The sequence below is a fragment of the Argiope bruennichi genome, chromosome 7, assembly GCF_947563725.1.
Source record: "Argiope bruennichi chromosome 7, qqArgBrue1.1, whole genome shotgun sequence".
NCBI classification, from domain to species: Eukaryota; Metazoa; Arthropoda; class Arachnida; order Araneae; family Araneidae; genus Argiope; species Argiope bruennichi.
The window spans coordinates 100,054,906-100,073,681 of NC_079157.1; positions in this window are offsets into that span (position 1 = coordinate 100,054,906).

The following is an 18,776-nucleotide window of genomic DNA, read 5'->3' on the forward strand; positions in this document are numbered from 1 at the left end:
TAAGTTTTGGAAATTGTTAAGCTTTTGGTTCATTATATTTCCTTCAAAGTTGATGTTTATATTCTACTCTTTTAGAAACAAGTATTTTTTTTTTTAATATTCTAGACATATGAAACATTTTTATGGATAAATTAAAATTTGTGTGTTTGATTTTTCTAAGTTATCTAAAACCAATTTCCAACAAGACCGAAAGAAGAATTTTTCTCTCAAGATGTATAAAATTGGCTTTTAAATTTCATTTGTAACCATACTCTTATTAAAAGTTTGCAAGTAAAACTTTTTTTACTGCCCCAGCAATATAGCCAGGGATCACAACCACTGTAAGATTATTGTAATTACTTGAAATAAAAAAATACGTAACTACTTAATTTGCATTTGACATTTATCCATCATTGTCAACGGAGAATGCATCTTCATGATTGGATGATTTGTTAAGATTATTTTTCATCGATTTCTTTATTATGATTCTAAAAATTTAATGTTTTTGTTATTGTCAATTGATTAGCTGTTATTCCTTCTCATCAGCATTATTGTTTGCAGATAGTTTTAAATTTATTGACAGATTTTACAAAATATTCTTCGTTTTCTTTTTAATGTCTGAATGTCAAAGATCGAGGAAGCAATTTGATTCATTTTTCCTGAATAGAAATTTAAAAACATAATATCAAAGATCATCATTTGAAATTTAATTTCAGCACTTTGAGAAATTTTATCACGTTTTTTGTAGATATATTAAGCAAATATCTGTACATTGCATCCATTTGCAATTATTTTTTAAATCAAGATTCTGTTCTTATTAAATTTATTAAAAATTGGTAATAATTAATGATTCATAGAACTTCACTTTCTGACTATGAAATAAGTTACCATAAATTCAGTATATTGACTGTAATGGATATTGCGCATAATTCTGATTTAGCAACAAATATTTTTTTTTCTCTAAGGATCTTAACATTAGCCTTTGAAATATTGTTTTATGCTTTATGTTATCAGTATCTCTAATTTTTTTTTTTTTACTCAAATTTTAATCTGAAAGCAAAATTTATGAAAATGAAATTTGCTTTAATATGTATTTGTATGTTTGTCTAATTTAAAATATATCAATCGCCGTCAATGGCGGGGGAAACGCGTCTGTACCATGTATGAAAAAAATGGCAAAAGCGTTGTCCATATGTCTACTTTGTTCTCTAAAAGATTATTTGAAATTTAAATATTTTCAATAGATATTTCTCTAACTTAAGTTACGTGTTTGCGCACGTGAAACAGTGTTGTGCATTGCAAAGATGTTTTATGCTCATATATTGAATTTGGAAATATTAATTAATGGAACTGTAATTATTCTTAAATTATGTGATACGATAGTGCTTTCTTCTCTTTTCATTAATTATAAAATGCACCGCATTCATTTTTCCTGAACAGAAATTTAAAAACATGGTATCAATAATCATTCATTTGAAATCTAATTTCAATATTTTCAGAAAAATTTTGGCATAGTATTTGTAGTTATATTAAATAAGCATCTGTTCATTGCATCGATTTGCAGTTAGGTTTTAAGATTTTATTCTTGTTAAATTTATTTAAATTAATGATTAATTAATTTATTAAAAATAAAAAAAGTTAGTAATGCTTAGTATTTCAAGTTCACCATTAATCTTTTAATAAGTAATAATTTCTAAATCTCGCCATTTTGGCTTACGATTACACTTAAATGTATACATCCGCCGATAGAGGATACTTTGATTGACTCGGCCGGCCAGCCAATCAAAATGTCCTCAGATTCTTCGAAGGCATTTGATCATTGTGCCTGATCCCCACAATGATCAGTATGCCTTTGCAGAAAATGATACTCGCGTATGATTAGCATGAATCAAAATTTCTAAAAATCTACTCGAGTGTAATAAAATATTAGTTGAGGAAAAAATGTGAATGGATGCGATGAATGTTGAATAACGTAGGTTAGATTGCTTTCTTTTATTAATATGAGTAAATTAAGTTTTATCAGCTTTTCAGAAGTTCTTAATTTTTATTCTATGCTATTTAATAAAATATTAAATTCTCACTTATTCTAAATTGAATTATGTATTGGAAAAATCTTAGAATGAATGTTCAAGTTATATACTATCCTTAAATAATAATTTATATAAATGTGTTGTTTCCTTAATTACATTTTGATAATCAATACTTGTATTAAATTTTCCATTTCAAATATATAAATTTTATGATAACTGAGTACTTTTATTTTCAAAATTGTTTGAATTTCTGTTAAGCTCATTATATAAGACAGCAGTTTGATACCTGTTTAATTTAATTTGATATCGGTACTGAATTCTTAATTCAATGCGTTTATGTTCTACTTTTTATGTTGTTGTAATTTTGTAACAGTTTTTTTTGTAACGATTAATTTTTGTATATTAAATTTGCAAATAAAGTTTGTATAATTAGAATTCATTTTGTATTTAATTATCAAATATTCTTGTTTCCTTTCGAGTAATTGTTTTGACAAAAGTATTAAATTTCTTGAAAGCCACTCCTGTAACAAATCCGTACACTGAATGTAAGACGTACATACATCCAAGTCTTTTGAAGAATATTGAGTTGATTTTAAATAAAAAGTAGAAAAGCACAAGATGAATCAATAGATTTGTTTCTATCCTTTACCTTAAATGATTTTATTATTTTCAAACGTAAATTAGTTGCATGGAATCATTGGAATTCATTCACTAGTTTAAGGAAAGAGTATAGATAAAAAGTTAGAAATAGGCCATGCTCTAGAAATGCATTACTAGAATTTGACGATTTGGAACTTTTGTCTGCTTTTTAACAATGTGTTCATAGAAATTTCATTATGTTCAAGTTATATTCATCTGCCTTCGAATTTAAAACTAAAGACTATTGGTATATTCGTTCCTGATAGTCAATGGGTAAATTTAAGATCTTTATCTTGGTGGAGAATGCATTTTTAGAAACTTTGAACTGGTTAGATGTGAATTGTAAAGTTTGCTTTGAAGTTCTTTCTTTAACTTATAATTTACTTAAGTTAATATTTTCTAAGAATGAAGCTATCCAATTAAGTATACATATTTGAAACTCGCTTGAAAATATATATGATCACAATAAAAAAAATAATTTAATTTCATATCTTCAGTAGATTCAATCTTTAATATTCGATTAACGTACTAATAAAAAGAATTAACCTCTTTGGATAAATTATAGTCGGTCCATTTTCATTCAATTAATGCATCAAAATTTAATTCAAATCTCTAATAATAATAATAATAATAATCGAGATGAATGTGTGTATATAACTATGTGTTTAACTACACAGGCTCTCAAAAGTGTGAATTTTTTTTACCTAATGCTACCAAACTTGATACTTATTTACTTAGTAATTTGGGAATATGTAACTCAAAGATATTCTTTTGAGGAAATTTACATTAGAATTTCGAATAAATAGAAACTTAGCAAAACGCTGCTGTCTTAAGAGTTTGCGTCAAATCTTATAAAAGTTTAATTAGAATTCATGTTGAATTAAGTTAATAAAGCATTTTCAATAAGTAGTTCATTAAATATTACATATTGAATAGATTCGTTCTGCAAAATATTTTAGCAACTTTAATATAAAAAAAGGTATGCAAATTATATATATCAATAAACACAGAACTTACACACTTTTTGATTTGATTAATATATCAAAATTCAGATAAAATATTAAAACTCATTTCTAATATACTTTCTTAATTTCTAATTTTTTTAAAAAAATTTGAAATTATTTCTTTTATTCTTTATTTATTTATCATAACGAATGCTTTCAGCTTACCAAAAGCGGAATAAATTGTCGATTTTAAAGGTAGTTAGCACAAAGAAGTTAATGCTATTAAGGTTATGGATGAATCATGTGGTTGCTAGAGACGATATAAATAGGGGTATTATGAGAAACCAATAAAATAAAGGAAACAAATACACATATGTGGTTGAAGCCGAAATTTTATTTTTTGAGTTAACCAGCTATTGCAAATTTTGACTATTGTAAGAAAAAATGTTTATATCAAAATAAGGAGAAATTGCTCAGGATCCATTTTTTTAATGTTCAAAGAAACTAGTTCCAGAGATGCTGTCGCCAAGTCAGAAGATGCTGAGAAGTGTGATTCAGTCTTGTACGTTCTTACAGACCCACTAGATGTTCAACCAGAAGTCAGTGCCAGAGCCGTGGCGCTACAATTTGCGATATCAGTTCATTGAAAAAGTATCAATGCCAGATGCTGGTCTCGTATGTTCATTCAATCTTCCAATTACATGTCCACAGTTAAAGTCCGGGATACCTCACTGAGGCAGAAGTCAAAATCGGGTAGGCCTTAAAGAGCAGGCCAAAATGTCATAGTCCGTGGTGCCTTCATGAGGCTTCATATAGTCACATTTGGATAAGTATTTTCACAATATCAGAAGAAGTTATTTATCTTCATATAAAAATGAAGTCCACAGTGATAAAAAGTATATGTACTAAAAAATAATAAAAATAGAGTCCGCAGTGATAATATATATACAAACAAAATAATAAAAATAAAATCTATGTACAATATTTACACGAGTATTTACAAAATACTCAAAAATGACGAGGAGATACCAGAGTAGTTTTACTTGAGGATTTTTCATTGCTTCTTTTTTTCAGTGCTGAGGAAATCTCAATATTAGGTCTTTTTTTGACAGAACTATTGTTGGAAGTGAGCAGAAATGATTGCAGTTTATATTTTTCGGTGGTTTGAATAGTAACTGTCTCTTTGTAATGGAGTTTCAAACATAATATGTCACAAAAAGTTTATCTTGTGCGTGCTTTTCAGCTGAATAGAAGAAGAAACTGCAGAGGAATCCTAGCTATTTGTCGAAAACACTCTTTTGTTTCAGTTCATTTGGAATATAAATCGCAAGTAGGGTACAGGTATTTGCAGGAAAATCATCCTAACTGTTTCATTATCAATGTTCAAACCAAGTGAGCAATTTGTTTACAAAACGTTTGACAAGAAGCAGCATACGTTCATGAACTTTCATTTCATCAAACAAATCATTCGTTTGAGTGGAAACATCCTTCACAATTTCACTTTCCGCTTGCAAAGCTATATCTTGACGCCTTTTGCCTTTAGAGTAAAAATGGTTCAAAATCATGAAGAAAACCACATATGAAAAAAGATTGAAACAATGCCAAAAGTTAAAATTGCAGAACTTAAGAATATTAAGAATAATTAAGATTGCAGAATAAGATCGTAAGAATATTTCAAACCAACTCCACAACCAGAAGAGCAAAAGGCAAACAGTAGCTACCATCTCCTTCGTCATTTTGAATTGCAGTTTTTAAAATCAAAAGAACTTTGAAAAATCAAACGTCGATTTTCAGTCGAAGTCAAGCTCACCGTATCTCAAGAAAAACAAGCAAATAATGAAACAACACATCATTATTCACACTGTTATACCTTTGAAATATTGTTACAACAGTGAATTATTATTTAGCTATTGATATGCTTTAATGAAATACATAACAAACAGGATTCAAACATTATTACACATTATTGCTCAAAGTAACAATTCAGATTCATCTATTAAGATCGTAAGAATTATTGTGATTATAATAATATTATGATATAGGTGTTTTTCATGCAAGTAATTTATAAAAAAATATTGCTTTTAAAAATTTTTAAAAAAAATTATTTGTTCTTTTTTAAAAATAAATACATGTAGTAAATATTACCGAGTGATTTTTAACTTCCTTATACAAAATGCTTTCGTTCGAAACTTTTTGCACTTGGGATAACCAATTCTTCCGAAGTAAAGACTTTCGAAGTCCTACCTTTATGCAAAACAATTTCCGGCGAGAAGCACGATATATATAATGCAAACAAATGCCTGATATATAAACAACAAATGAATGAACAAATCTGTAGTAAAACATAGATTCTCATAGCGTTTTACATTAAGCTTTCGCAACTTACTAATCTACTTCAACGGTCACTTTTTTAATATTATTCTTTTCTTTTTTTTAAATTTATTTTAGGTATTTCCATCCATTATTCCCACACTTACTATGAACTATTCCAAATCCTATAATTCAAAAATAAAGTTTAATGTCAAAATATTTCTATATTTAATCGAAAATTTACGAGTCAAGTTAACGCACATGCGCAGAATTCATTACTATTCAAAGTATTGTGCTTTTAGACCAGAATGACACCGTGTAAAAACGTTTAGTTTATAATATTATTGAGAATCTTATACCATTCAGACACACTCTGGGTACGAAGCTTCGTGGGCAGACCGACCGAAAGAGCCACTTAGTTTTGCTGGTCTTCAGTTCGAGTCTCGAAAAGAAAAATTTTTTAAATATATTTTTCTTTCTTTATTTATTTTAGTTATATTTATAAATTATTCAAACATTTGCTAATAAATTTTCAAAATGTTATAATTTGAAAATAAAATTTAATGTCAAAATATTTCTATATTCAAGAGAAATTTTAGGAGTCAAGTTCACGCACATGCGCAGAATTCATTCCTATTCAAAGCATTATGCTTTTAGACCAGAATGACACCGTGTTAAAACTTTTAGTTTATAATCTTAATGAGAGTCTTAGGCCTTTCAGACGCACTCCGTGTACGAAACTTCGTGGCCAGATCGGCAGAACGAGCCACTTAGTTTTGCTGGACTACAGTCCGAGTCTCGAAAATGAGAATTTGTTCCATATATTTTTCTTTTCTTTTTTCTCTTTTATTTATTTTAGGTATACATTATTCCAACACTTCCTAAGAACTTTTCAAAATGTTATACTTCCAAAATAAAATTTAATGTCAAAATATTTCTATAATCAAGAGAAATTTTAGGAGTCAAGTTCACGCACATGCGCAGAATTCATTCCTATTCAAAGCATTATGCTTTTAGACCAGAATGACACCGTGTTAAAACTTTGTTTTTAATCTTACTGAGAGTCTTAGGCCATTCAGACGCTCTCCGTGTACGAAGCTTCGTGGCCAGATCGGCAGAACGAGCAGCTTAGTTTTGCTGGTCTTCAGTTCGAGTCTCGGATATGACAATTTTTTAAATATATTTTTCTTTTCTTTTTTCTCTTTTATTTATTTTAGGTATACATTATTCCAACACTTCCTAAGCACTTTTCAAAATGATATACTGTTAAAATAAAATTTAATGTCAAAATATTTCTATATTCAAGAGAAATTTTAGGAGTCAATTTCATGCACATGCGCAGAATTCATTCCTATTCAAAGCATTTTGCTTTTAGACCGGAATGACACCGTGTTAAACCTTTTAGTTTATAATCTTAATGAGAGTCTTAGGCCATTCAGACGCACTCCGGGTACAAAGCTTCGTGGCCAGATCGGCGGAACGAGCCACTTTGTTTTGCTGGTCTTCAGTTCGAGTCTCGAAAATGATAATTTTTTAAATATATTTTTCTTTATTTATTTATTTTAGTTATATTTATCCATTATTGAAACACTTGCTAATAAATTTTCAAAATGTTATACTTTTAAAATAAAATTTAATGTCAAAATATTTCTATTTTCAAAAGAAATTTTATTAGTCAAGTTGACGCACATGCGCAGAATTCATTCCTATTCAAAGTATTATGCTTTTAGACCAGAATGACACCTTGCTAAAACTTTGTTTTTAATCTTAATGAGAGTCTTAGGTCATTCAGACGCACTCCGTGTACGAAGCTTCGTGGCCATATCGGCAGAACGAGCAACTTAGTTTTGCTTGTCTTCAGTTCGAGTCTCGGATATGACAGTTTTTTAAATATATTTTTCTTTTCTCTTTTATTTATTTTAGGTATACATTATTCCAAAACTTCCTAAAATCTTTTCAAAATGATATACCGTTAAAATAAAATTTAATGTCAAAATATTTCTATATTCAAGAGAAATTTTAGGAGTCAAATTCCTGAACATGCGCAGAATTCATTCCTATTCAAAGCATTATGCTTTTAGACCGGAATGACACCGTGTTAAACCTTTTAGTTTATAATCTTAATGAGAGTCTTAGGCCATTTAGACGCACTCCGGGTACAAGGCCTCGAGGCCAGATCGGCGGAACGAGCCACTTTGTTTTGCTGGTCTTCAGTTCGAGCCTCGAAAATGAGAATTTTTTAAATATATTTTTCTTTATTTATTTATTTTAGTTATATTGATGAATTATTCAAACACTTGCTAATAAATTTTCAAAATGTTATACTTTGAAAATAAAATTTAATGTCAAATTATTTCTATATTCAAGAGAAATTTTAGGAGTGAAGTTCACGCACATTCGCAGAATTCATTCCTATTCAAAGCATTATGCTTTTAGACCAGAATGACACCGTGTAAAAACTTTTAGTTTATAATCTTAATGAGAGTCTTAGGCCATTCAGAATCACTCCGGGTACGAAGCCTCGTAGCCAGATCGGCAGAACGAGCTACTTAGTTTTGCTGGTCTTCAGTTCGATTCTCGAAAATGAGGATTTTTTAAATATATTTTTCTTTCTTTCTTTATTTTAGTTATATTTATCCATTAATCAAACATTTGCTAAGAAATTTTCAAAATGTTATACTTGGGAAAATAAAATTTAATGTCAAAATATTTCTATATTCAAGAGAAATTTTAGGAGTCAATTTCATGCACATGCGCAGAATTCATTCCTATTCAAAGCATTTTGCTTTTAGACCGGAATGACACCGTGTTAAACCTTTTAGTTTATAATCTTAAAGAGAGTCTTAGGCCATTCAGACGCACTCCGGGTACAAAGCTTCGTGGCCAGATCGGCGGAACGAGCCACTTTGTTTTGCTGGTCTTCAGTTCGAGTCTCGAAAATGATAATTTTTTAAATATATTTTTCTTTCTTTATTTATTTTAGTTATATTTATCCATTATTGAAACACTTGCTAATAAATTTTCAAAATGTTATACTTTTAAAATAAAATTTAATGTCAAAATATTTCTATTTTCAAAAGAAATTTTATTAGTCAAGTTGACGCACATGCGCAGAATTCATTCCTATTCAAAATATTATGCTTTTAGACCAGAATGACACCTTGTTAAAACTTTGTTTTTAATCTTAATGAGAGTCTTAGGTCATTCAGACGCACTCCGTGTACGAAGCTTCGTGGCCATATCGGCAGAACGAGCAACTTAGTTTTGCTTGTCTTCAGTTCGAGTCTCGGATATGACAGTTTTTTAAATATATTTTTCTTTTCTTTTTTCTCTTTTATTTATTTTAGGTATACATTATTCCAAAACTTCCTAAAATCTTTTCAAAATGATATACCGTTAAAATAAAATTTAATGTCAAAATATTTCTATATTGAAGAGAAATTTTAGGAGTCAAATTCCTGAACATGCGCAGAATTCATTCCTATTCAAAGCATTATGCTTTTAGACCGGAATGACACCGTGTTAAACCTTTTAGTTTATAATCTTAATGAGAGTCTTAGGCCATTTAGACGCACTCCGGGTACAAGGCCTCGAGGACAGATCGGCGGAACGAGCCACTTTGTTTTGCTGGTCTTCAGTTCGAGCCTCGAAAATGAGAATTTTTTAAATATATTTTTCTTTATTTATTTATTTTAGTTATATTGATGAATTATTCAAACACTTGCTAATAAATTTTCAAAATGTTATACTTTGAAAATAAAATTTAAAGTCAAATTATTTCTATATTCAAGAGAAATTTTAGGAGTGAAGTTCACGCACATTCGCAGAATTCATTCCTATTCAAAGCATTATGCTTTTAGACCAGAATGACACCGTGTAAAAACTTTTAGTTTATAATCTTAATGAGAGTCTTAGGCCATTCAGAATCACTCCGGGTACGAAGCCTCGTAGCCAGATCGGCAGAACGAGCTACTTAGTTTTGCTGGTCTTCAGTTCGATTCTCGAAAATGAGGATTTTTTAAATATATTTTTCTTTCTTTCTTTATTTTAGTTATATTTATCCATTAATCAAACATTTGCTAAGAAATTTTCAAAATGTTATACTTGGGAAAATAAAATTTAATGTCAAAATATTTCTATATTCAAGAGAAATTTTAGGAGTCAATTTCATGCACATGCGCAGAATTAGTTCCTATTCAAAGCATTTTGCTTTTAGACCGGAATGACACCGTGTTAAACCTTTTAGTTTATAATCTTAAAGAGAGTCTTAGGCCATTCAGACGCACTCCGGGTACAAAGCTTCGTGGCCAGATCGGCGGAACGAGCCACTTTGTTTTGCTGGTCTTCAGTTCGAGTCACGAAAATGATAATTTTTTAAATATATTTTTCTTTCTTTATTTAATTTAGTTATATTTATCCATTATTCAAACACTTGCTAATAAATTTTCAAAATGTTATACTTTGAAAATAAATTTTAATGTCAAAATATTTCTATATTCAAGAGAAATTTTAGGAGTGAAGTTCACGCACATTCGCAGAATTCATTCCTATTCAAAGCATTATGCTTTTGGACAAGAATGACACCGTGTAAAAACTTTTAGTTTATAATCTTAATGAGAGTCTTAGGCCATTCAGACGCAATCTGGTTACGACGCTTCGTGGCCGTATCCGCAGAACGAGCCACTTAGTTTTGCCGGTCTTCAGTTCGAGCCTAGAAAAAGAGAATTTTTTAAATATATTTTTCTTTCTTCATTTATTTTAGTTATATTTATCCATTATTCAATCACTTGCTAATAAAGTTTCAAAATGTTATACTTTGAAAATAAATTTTAATGTCAAAATATTTCTATATTCAAGAGAAATTTTAGGAGTGAAGTTCACGCACATTCGCAGAATTCATTCCTATTCAAAGCATTATGTTTTTAGACAAGAATGACACTGTGTAAAAACTTTTAGTTTATAATCCTAATGAGAGTCTTAGGCCATTCAGACGCACTCCGGGTACGAAGCCTCGTGGCCAGATCGTCAGAACAAGCTATTTAGTTTTGCTGGTCTTCAGTTCGATTCTCGAAAATTAGGATTTTTTTAAATATATTTTAATTTTCTTTTTTCTCTTTTATTTATTTTAGTTATACATTATTCCAACATTTCCTAAGCACTTTTCAAAATGTTCTACCTTTAAAATAAAATTTAATGTCAAAATATTTCTATTTTCAAGAGAAATTTTAGGAGTCAAGTTCAGGCACATGCGCAGAATTCATTTCTATTCAAAGCATTGTGCTTTTAGACCAGAATGACACCGTGTAAAAACTTTTAGTTTATAATCTTATTCAGAGTCTTAGGCCGTTCAGACGCACTCCGGGTACGAAGCCTCGTGGCCAGATCGGCAGAACGAGCTACTTAGTTTTGATGGTCTTCAGTTCGATTCTCGAAAATGAGGATTTTTTAAAAATATTTTTCTTTCTTTATTTATTTTAGTTATATTTATCCATTATTCAAACACTTGCTAATAAATTTTCAAAATGTTATACTTTCAAAATAAAATTTAATGTCAAAATATTTCTATATTCAAGAGAAATTTTAGGAGTCAAGTTCACGCACGTGCGCAGAATTCATTCCCATTCAAAGCATTATGCTTTTAGACCAGAATTACACCGTGTTAAAACTTTGTTTATAATCTTAATGAGAGTCTTAGGCCATTCAGACGCACTCCGTGTATGAGGCTTCATGGCCAGATCGGCAGAACGATCCACTTCGTTTTGCTGGTTTTCAGTTCGAGTTTCGAAAATGAGAATTTTTTAAATATATTTTTCTTTCTTTATTTATTTTAGTTATATTTATCCATTACTCAAACACTTGCTAATAAATTTTCAAAATGTTATACTTTCAAAATAAAATTTAATGTCAAAATATTTCTATATTCAAGAGATATTTTAGGAGTCAAGTTCACGCACATGCGCAGAATTCATTCCCATTCAAAGCATTATGCTTTTAGACCAGAATGACACCGTGTTAAAACTTTGTTTATAATCTTAATGAGAGTCTTAGGCCATTCAGACACACTCCGTGTACGAAGCTTCGTGGCCAGATCGGCAGAACGATCCACTTCGTTTTGTTGGTCTTCAGTTCGAGTTTCGAAAATGAGAATTTTTTAAATATATTTTTCTTTCTTTATTTATTTTAGTTATATTTATCCATTATTCAAACACTTGCTAATAAATTTTCAAAATGTTATACTTTTAAAATAAAATTTAATGTCAAAATATTTCTATATTCAAAAGAAATTTTATGAGTCAAGTTCACGCACATGCGTAGAATTCATTCCTATTCAAAGCGTTATGCTTTTAGACCAGAATGACACCGTGTTAAAACTTTTAGTTTATAATCTTAATGAGAGTCTTAGGTCATTCAGACGCACTTCGGGTACGAAGCCTCGTGGCCAGATCGGCAGAACGAGCAACTTCGTTTTGCTGGTCTTCAGTTCGAGTTTCGAAAATGAGAATTTTTTAAATATATTTTTCTTTCTTTATTTATTTTAGTTATATTTATCCATTATTCAAACACTTGATCATAAATTTTCAAAATGTTATACTTTGAAAATAAAATTTAATGTCAAAATATTTCTATATTCAAGAGAAATTTTAGGAGTCAAGTTCACGCACATGCGCAGAATTCATTCCCATTCAAAGCATTATGCTTTTAGACCAGAATGAAACCGTGTTAAATCTTTTAGTTTATAATCTTATTGAGAGTCTTAGGCCATTCAGACGCACTCCGGGTACGAAGCTTCGTGGCCAGATCGGCAGAACGAGCCAATTCGTTTTGCTGGTCTTCAGTTCGAGTTTCGAAAATGAGAATTTTTTAAGTATATTTTTCTTTCTTTATTTATTTTAGTTATATTTATCCATTATTCAAACACTTGATAATAAATTTTCAAAATGTTATACTTTGAAAATAAAATTTAATGTCAAAATATTTCTATTTTCAAGAGAAATTTTAGGAGTCAAGTTCACGCACATGCGCAGAATTCATTCCCATTCAAAGCATTATGCTTTTAGAGCAGAATGACACCATGTTAAAACTTTTAGTTTATAATCTTAATAAGAGTCTTAGGCCATTCGGACGCACTGCGGGTACGAAGCTTCGTGGCCAGATCGGCAGAACGAGCCACTTAGTTTTGCTGGTCTTCAGTTCGAATCTCGAAAATGAGAATTTTTTAAATATATTTTTCTTTTCTTTTTTCTCTTTTATTTATTATAGTTATACATTATTCCAACACTTCCTAAGCACTTTTCAAAATGTTTTACCTTTAAAATAAAATTTAATGTCAAAATATTTCTATTTTCAAGAGAAATTTTAGGAGTCAAGTTCACGCACATGCGCAGAATTCATTCACATTCAAAGCATTATGCTTTTAGACCAGAATGACACCGTGTTAAAACTTTTAGTTTATAATCTTAATAAGAGTCTTATGCCATTCAGACGCACTCCGGGTACGAAGCTTCGTAGCCAGACCGGCAGAACGAGCCACTTAGTTTTGCTGGTCTTCAGTTCGAATCTCGAAAATGAGCATTTTTTAAATATATCTTTCTTTACTTTTTTCTCTTTTATTTATTTTAGGTATACATTATTCCAACACTTCCTAAGCACTTTTCAAAATGTTCTACCTTTAAAATAAAATTTAATGTAAAAATATTTCTATTTTCAGAGAAATTTTAGGAGTCAAGTTCACGCACATGCGCAGAATTCATTCCCATTCAAAGCATTATGCATTTAGAGCAGAGTGACACCATGTTAAAACTTTTAGTTTATAATCTTAATGAGAGTCTTAGGCCATTCGGACGCACTCCGGGTACGAAGCTTCGTGGCTATATCGGCAGAACGAGCCACTTAGTTTTGCTGGTCTTCAGTTCGAATCTCGAAAATGAGCATTTTTTAAATATATCTTTCTTTACTTTTTTTTCTTTTATTTATTTAAGGTATATTTATCCATTATTCCAACACTTTCTAAGAACTTTTCAAAATGTTATACTTTTAAAATAAAATTTAATGTCAAAATATTTATATATTTAAAAGAAATTTTGGGAGTGAAGTTCACGCACATGCGCAGAATTCATTCCTATTCAAAGCATTATGCTTTTAGACCAGAATGAAACCGTGTTAAATCTTTTAGTTTATAATCTTAATAAGAGTCTTATGCCATTCAGACGCACTCCGGGTACGAAGCTTCGTGGCCAGACCGGCAGAACGAGCTACTTAGTTTTGCTGGTCTTCAGTTCGATTCTCGAAAATGAGGATTTTTTAAATATATTTTTCTTTCTTTATTTATTTTAGTTATATTTATCCATTATTCAAACACTTGCTAATAAATTTTCAAAATGTTATACTTTCAAAATAAAATTGAATGTCAAAATATTTCTATATTCAAGAGAAATTTTAGGAGTCAAGTTCACGCACATGCGCAGAATGCATTCCTATTCAAAGCATTATGCTTTTAGACCAGAATGACACCGTGTTAAAACTTTTAGTTTATAATCTTAATGACAGTCTTAGGCCATTCAGACGCGCTCCGCGTACGAAGCCGAGTGGCCAGATCGGCAGAACGAGCTACTTAATTTTGATGGTCTTCAGTTCGAGTCTCGAAAATGAGAATTTTTTAAATATATTTTTCTTTATTTATTTATTTTAGTTATATTGATGAATTATTCAAACACTTGCTAATAAATTTTCAAAATGTTATACTTTGAAAATAAAATTTAAAGTCAAATTATTTCTATATTCAAGAAAAATTTTAGGAGTGAAGTTCACGCACATTCGCAGAATTCATTCCTATTCAAAGCATTATGCTTTTAGACCAGAATGACACCGTGTAAAACCTTTTAGTTTATAATCTGAATGAGAGTCTTAGGCCATTCAGACGCACTCCGGGTGCGAAGCTTCGTGGCCGTATCCGCAGAACGAGCCACTTAGTTTTGCCGGTCTTCAGTTCGAGCCTAGAAAAAGAGAATTTTTTAAATATAATTTTCTTTCTTTATTTATTTTAGTTATATTTATCCATTATTCAAACACTTGCTAATAAAGTTTCAAAATGTTATACTTTGAAAATAAAATTTAATGTCAAAATATTTCTATATTCAAGAGAAATTTTAGGAGTCAAATTCACGCACATGCGCAGAATTCATTCCCATTCAAAGCATTATGCTTTTAGACCAGAATGACACCGTGTTAAAACTTTTAGTTTATAATCTTAATAAGAGTCTTAGGCCATTCAGACGCACACCCGGTTACGAAGCCTCGTGGCCAGATCGGCAGAACGAGCCACTTAGTTTTGCTGGTCTTCAGTTCGAATCTCGAAAATGAGATTTTTTTAAATATATTTTTCTTTTCTTTTTTCTCTTTTATTTATTTTAGGTATACATTATTCCAACACTTCCTAAGCACATTTCAAAATGTTCTACCTTTAAAATAAAATTTAATGTCAAAATATTTCTATTTTCAAGAGAAATTTTAGGAGTCAAGTTCACGCACATGCACAGAATTCATTCCCATTCAAAGCATTATGCTTTTAGACCAGAATGAAACCGTGTTAAATCTTTTAGTTTATAATCTTAATAAGAGTCTTATGCCATTCAGACGCACTCCGGGTACGAAGCTTCGTAGCCAGACCGGCAGAACGAGCCACTTAGTTTTGCTGGTCTTCAGTTCGAATCTCGAAAATGAGCATTTTTTAAATATATCTTTCTTTACTTTTTTCTCTTTTATTTATTTTAGGTATACATTATTCCAACACTTCCTAAGCACTTTTCAAAATGTTCTACCTTTAAAATAAAATTTAATGTAAAAATATTTCTATTTTCAGAGAAATTTTAGGAGTCAAGTTCACGCACATGCGCAGAATTCATTCCCATTCAAAGCATTATGCTTTTAGAGCAGAGTGACACCATGTTAAAACTTTTAGTTTATAATCTTAATGAGAGTCTTAGGCCATTCGGACGCACTCCGGGTACGAAGCTTCGTGGCTATATCGGCAGAACGAGCCACTTAGTTTTGCTGGTCTTCAGTTCGAATCTCGAAAATGAGCATTTTTTAAATATATCTTTCTTTACTTTTTTTTCTTTTATTTATTTAAGGTATATTTATCCATTATTCCAACACTTTCTAAGAACTTTTCAAAATGTTATACTTTTAAAATAAAATTTAATGTCAAAATATTTCTATATTCAAAAGAAATTTTGGGAGTGAAGTTCACGCACATGCGCAGAATTCATTCCTATTCAAAGCATTATGCTTTTAGACCGGAATGACACCGTGTTAAACCTTTTAGTTTTTAATCTTAATGAGAGTCTTAGGTCATTCAGACGCACTCCGTGTACGAAGCTTCGTGGCCATATCGGCAGAACGAGCAACTTAGTTTTGCTGGTCTTCAGTTCGAGTCTCGAAAAGAAAAATTTTTTAAATATATTTTTCTTTCTTTATTTATTTTAGTTATATTTATAAATTATTCAAACATTTGCTAATAAATTTTCAAAATGTTATAATTTGAAAATAAAATTTAATGTCAAAATATTTCTATATTCAAGAGAAATTTTAGGAGTCAAGTTCACGCACATGCGCAGAATTCATTCCTATTCAAAGCATTATGCTTTTAGACCAGAATGACACCGTGTTAAAACTTTTAGTTTATAATCTTAATGAGAGTCTTAGGCCTTTCAGACGCACTCCGTGTACGAAACTTCGTGGCCAGATCGGCAGAACGAGCCACTTAGTTTTGCTGGACTACAGTCCGAGTCTCGAAAATGAGAATTTGTTCCATATATTTTTCTTTTCTTTTTTCTCTTTTATTTATTTTAGGTATACATTATTCCAACACTTCCTAAGAACTTTTCAAAATGTTATACTTCCAAAATAAAATTTAATGTCAAAATATTTCTATAATCAAGAGAAATTTTAGGAGTCAAGTTCACGCACATGCGCAGAATTCATTCCTATTCAAAGCATTATGCTTTTAGACCAGAATGACACCGTGTTAAAACTTTGTTTTTAATCTTACTGAGAGTCTTAGGCCATTCAGACGCTCTCCGTGTACGAAGCTTCGTGGCCAGATCGGCAGAACGAGCAGCTTAGTTTTGCTGGTCTTCAGTTCGAGTCTCGGATATGACAATTTTTTAAATATATTTTTCTTTTCTTTTTTCTCTTTTATTTATTTTAGGTATACATTATTCCAACACTTCCTAAGCACTTTTCAAAATGATATACTGTTAAAATAAAATTTAATGTCAAAATATTTCTATATTCAAGAGAAATTTTAGGAGTCAATTTCATGCACATGCGCAGAATTCATTCCTATTCAAAGCATTTTGCTTTTAAACCGGAATGACACCGTGTTAAACCTTTTAGTTTATAATCTTAATGAGAGTCTTAGGCCATTCAGACGCACTCCGGGTACAAAGCTTCGTGGCCAGATCGGCGGAACGAGCCACTTTGTTTTGCTGGTCTTCAGTTCGAGTCTCGAAAATGATAATTTTTTAAATATATTTTTCTTTATTTATTTATTTTAGTTATATTTATCCATTATTGAAACACTTGCTAATAAATTTTCAAAATGTTATACTTTTAAAATAAAATTTAATGTCAAAATATTTCTATTTTCAAAAGAAATTTTATTAGTCAAGTTGACGCACATGCGCAGAATTCATTCCTATTCAAAGTATTATGCTTTTAGACCAGAATGACACCTTGCTAAAACTTTGTTTTTAATCTTAATGAGAGTCTTAGGTCATTCAGACGCACTCCGTGTACGAAGCTTCGTGGCCATATCGGCAGAACGAGCAACTTAGTTTTGCTTGTCTTCAGTTCGAGTCTCGGATATGACAGTTTTTTAAATATATTTTTCTTTTCTCTTTTATTTATTTTAGGTATACATTATTCCAAAACTTCCTAAAATCTTTTCAAAATGATATACCGTTAAAATAAAATTTAATGTCAAAATATTTCTATATTCAAGAGAAATTTTAGGAGTCAAATTCCTGAACATGCGCAGAATTCATTCCTATTCAAAGCATTATGCTTTTAGACCGGAATGACACCGTGTTAAACCTTTTAGTTTATAATCTTAATGAGAGTCTTAGGCCATTTAGACGCACTCCGGGTACAAGGCCTCGAGGCCAGATCGGCGGAACGAGCCACTTTGTTTTGCTGGTCTTCAGTTCGAGCCTCGAAAATGAGAATTTTTTAAATATATTTTTCTTTATTTATTTATTTTAGTTATATTGATGAATTATTCAAACACTTGCTAATAAATTTTCAAAATGTTATACTTTGAAAATAAAATTTAATGTCAAATTATTTCTATATTCAAGAGAAATTTTAGGAGTGAAGTTCACGCACATTCGCAGAATTCATTCCTATTCAAAGCATTATGCTTTTAGACCAGAATGACACCGTGTAAAAACTTTTAGTTTATAATCTTAATGAGAGTCTTAGGCCATTCAGAATCACTCCGGGTACGAAGCCTCGTAGCCAGATCGGCAGAACGAGCTACTTAGTTTTGCTGGTCTTCAGTTCGATTCTCGAAAATGAGGATTTTTTAAATATATTTTTCTTTCTTTCTTTATTTTAGTTATATTTATCCATTAATCAAACATTTGCTAAGAAATTTTCAAAATGTTATACTTGGGAAAATAAAATTTAATGTCAAAATATTTCTATATTCAAGAGAAATTTTAGGAGTCAATTTCATGCACATGCGCAGAATTCATTCCTATTCAAAGCATTTTGCTTTTAGACCGGAATGACACCGTGTTAAACCTTTTAGTTTATAATCTTAAAGAGAGTCTTAGGCCATTCAGACGCACTCCGGGTACAAAGCTTCGTG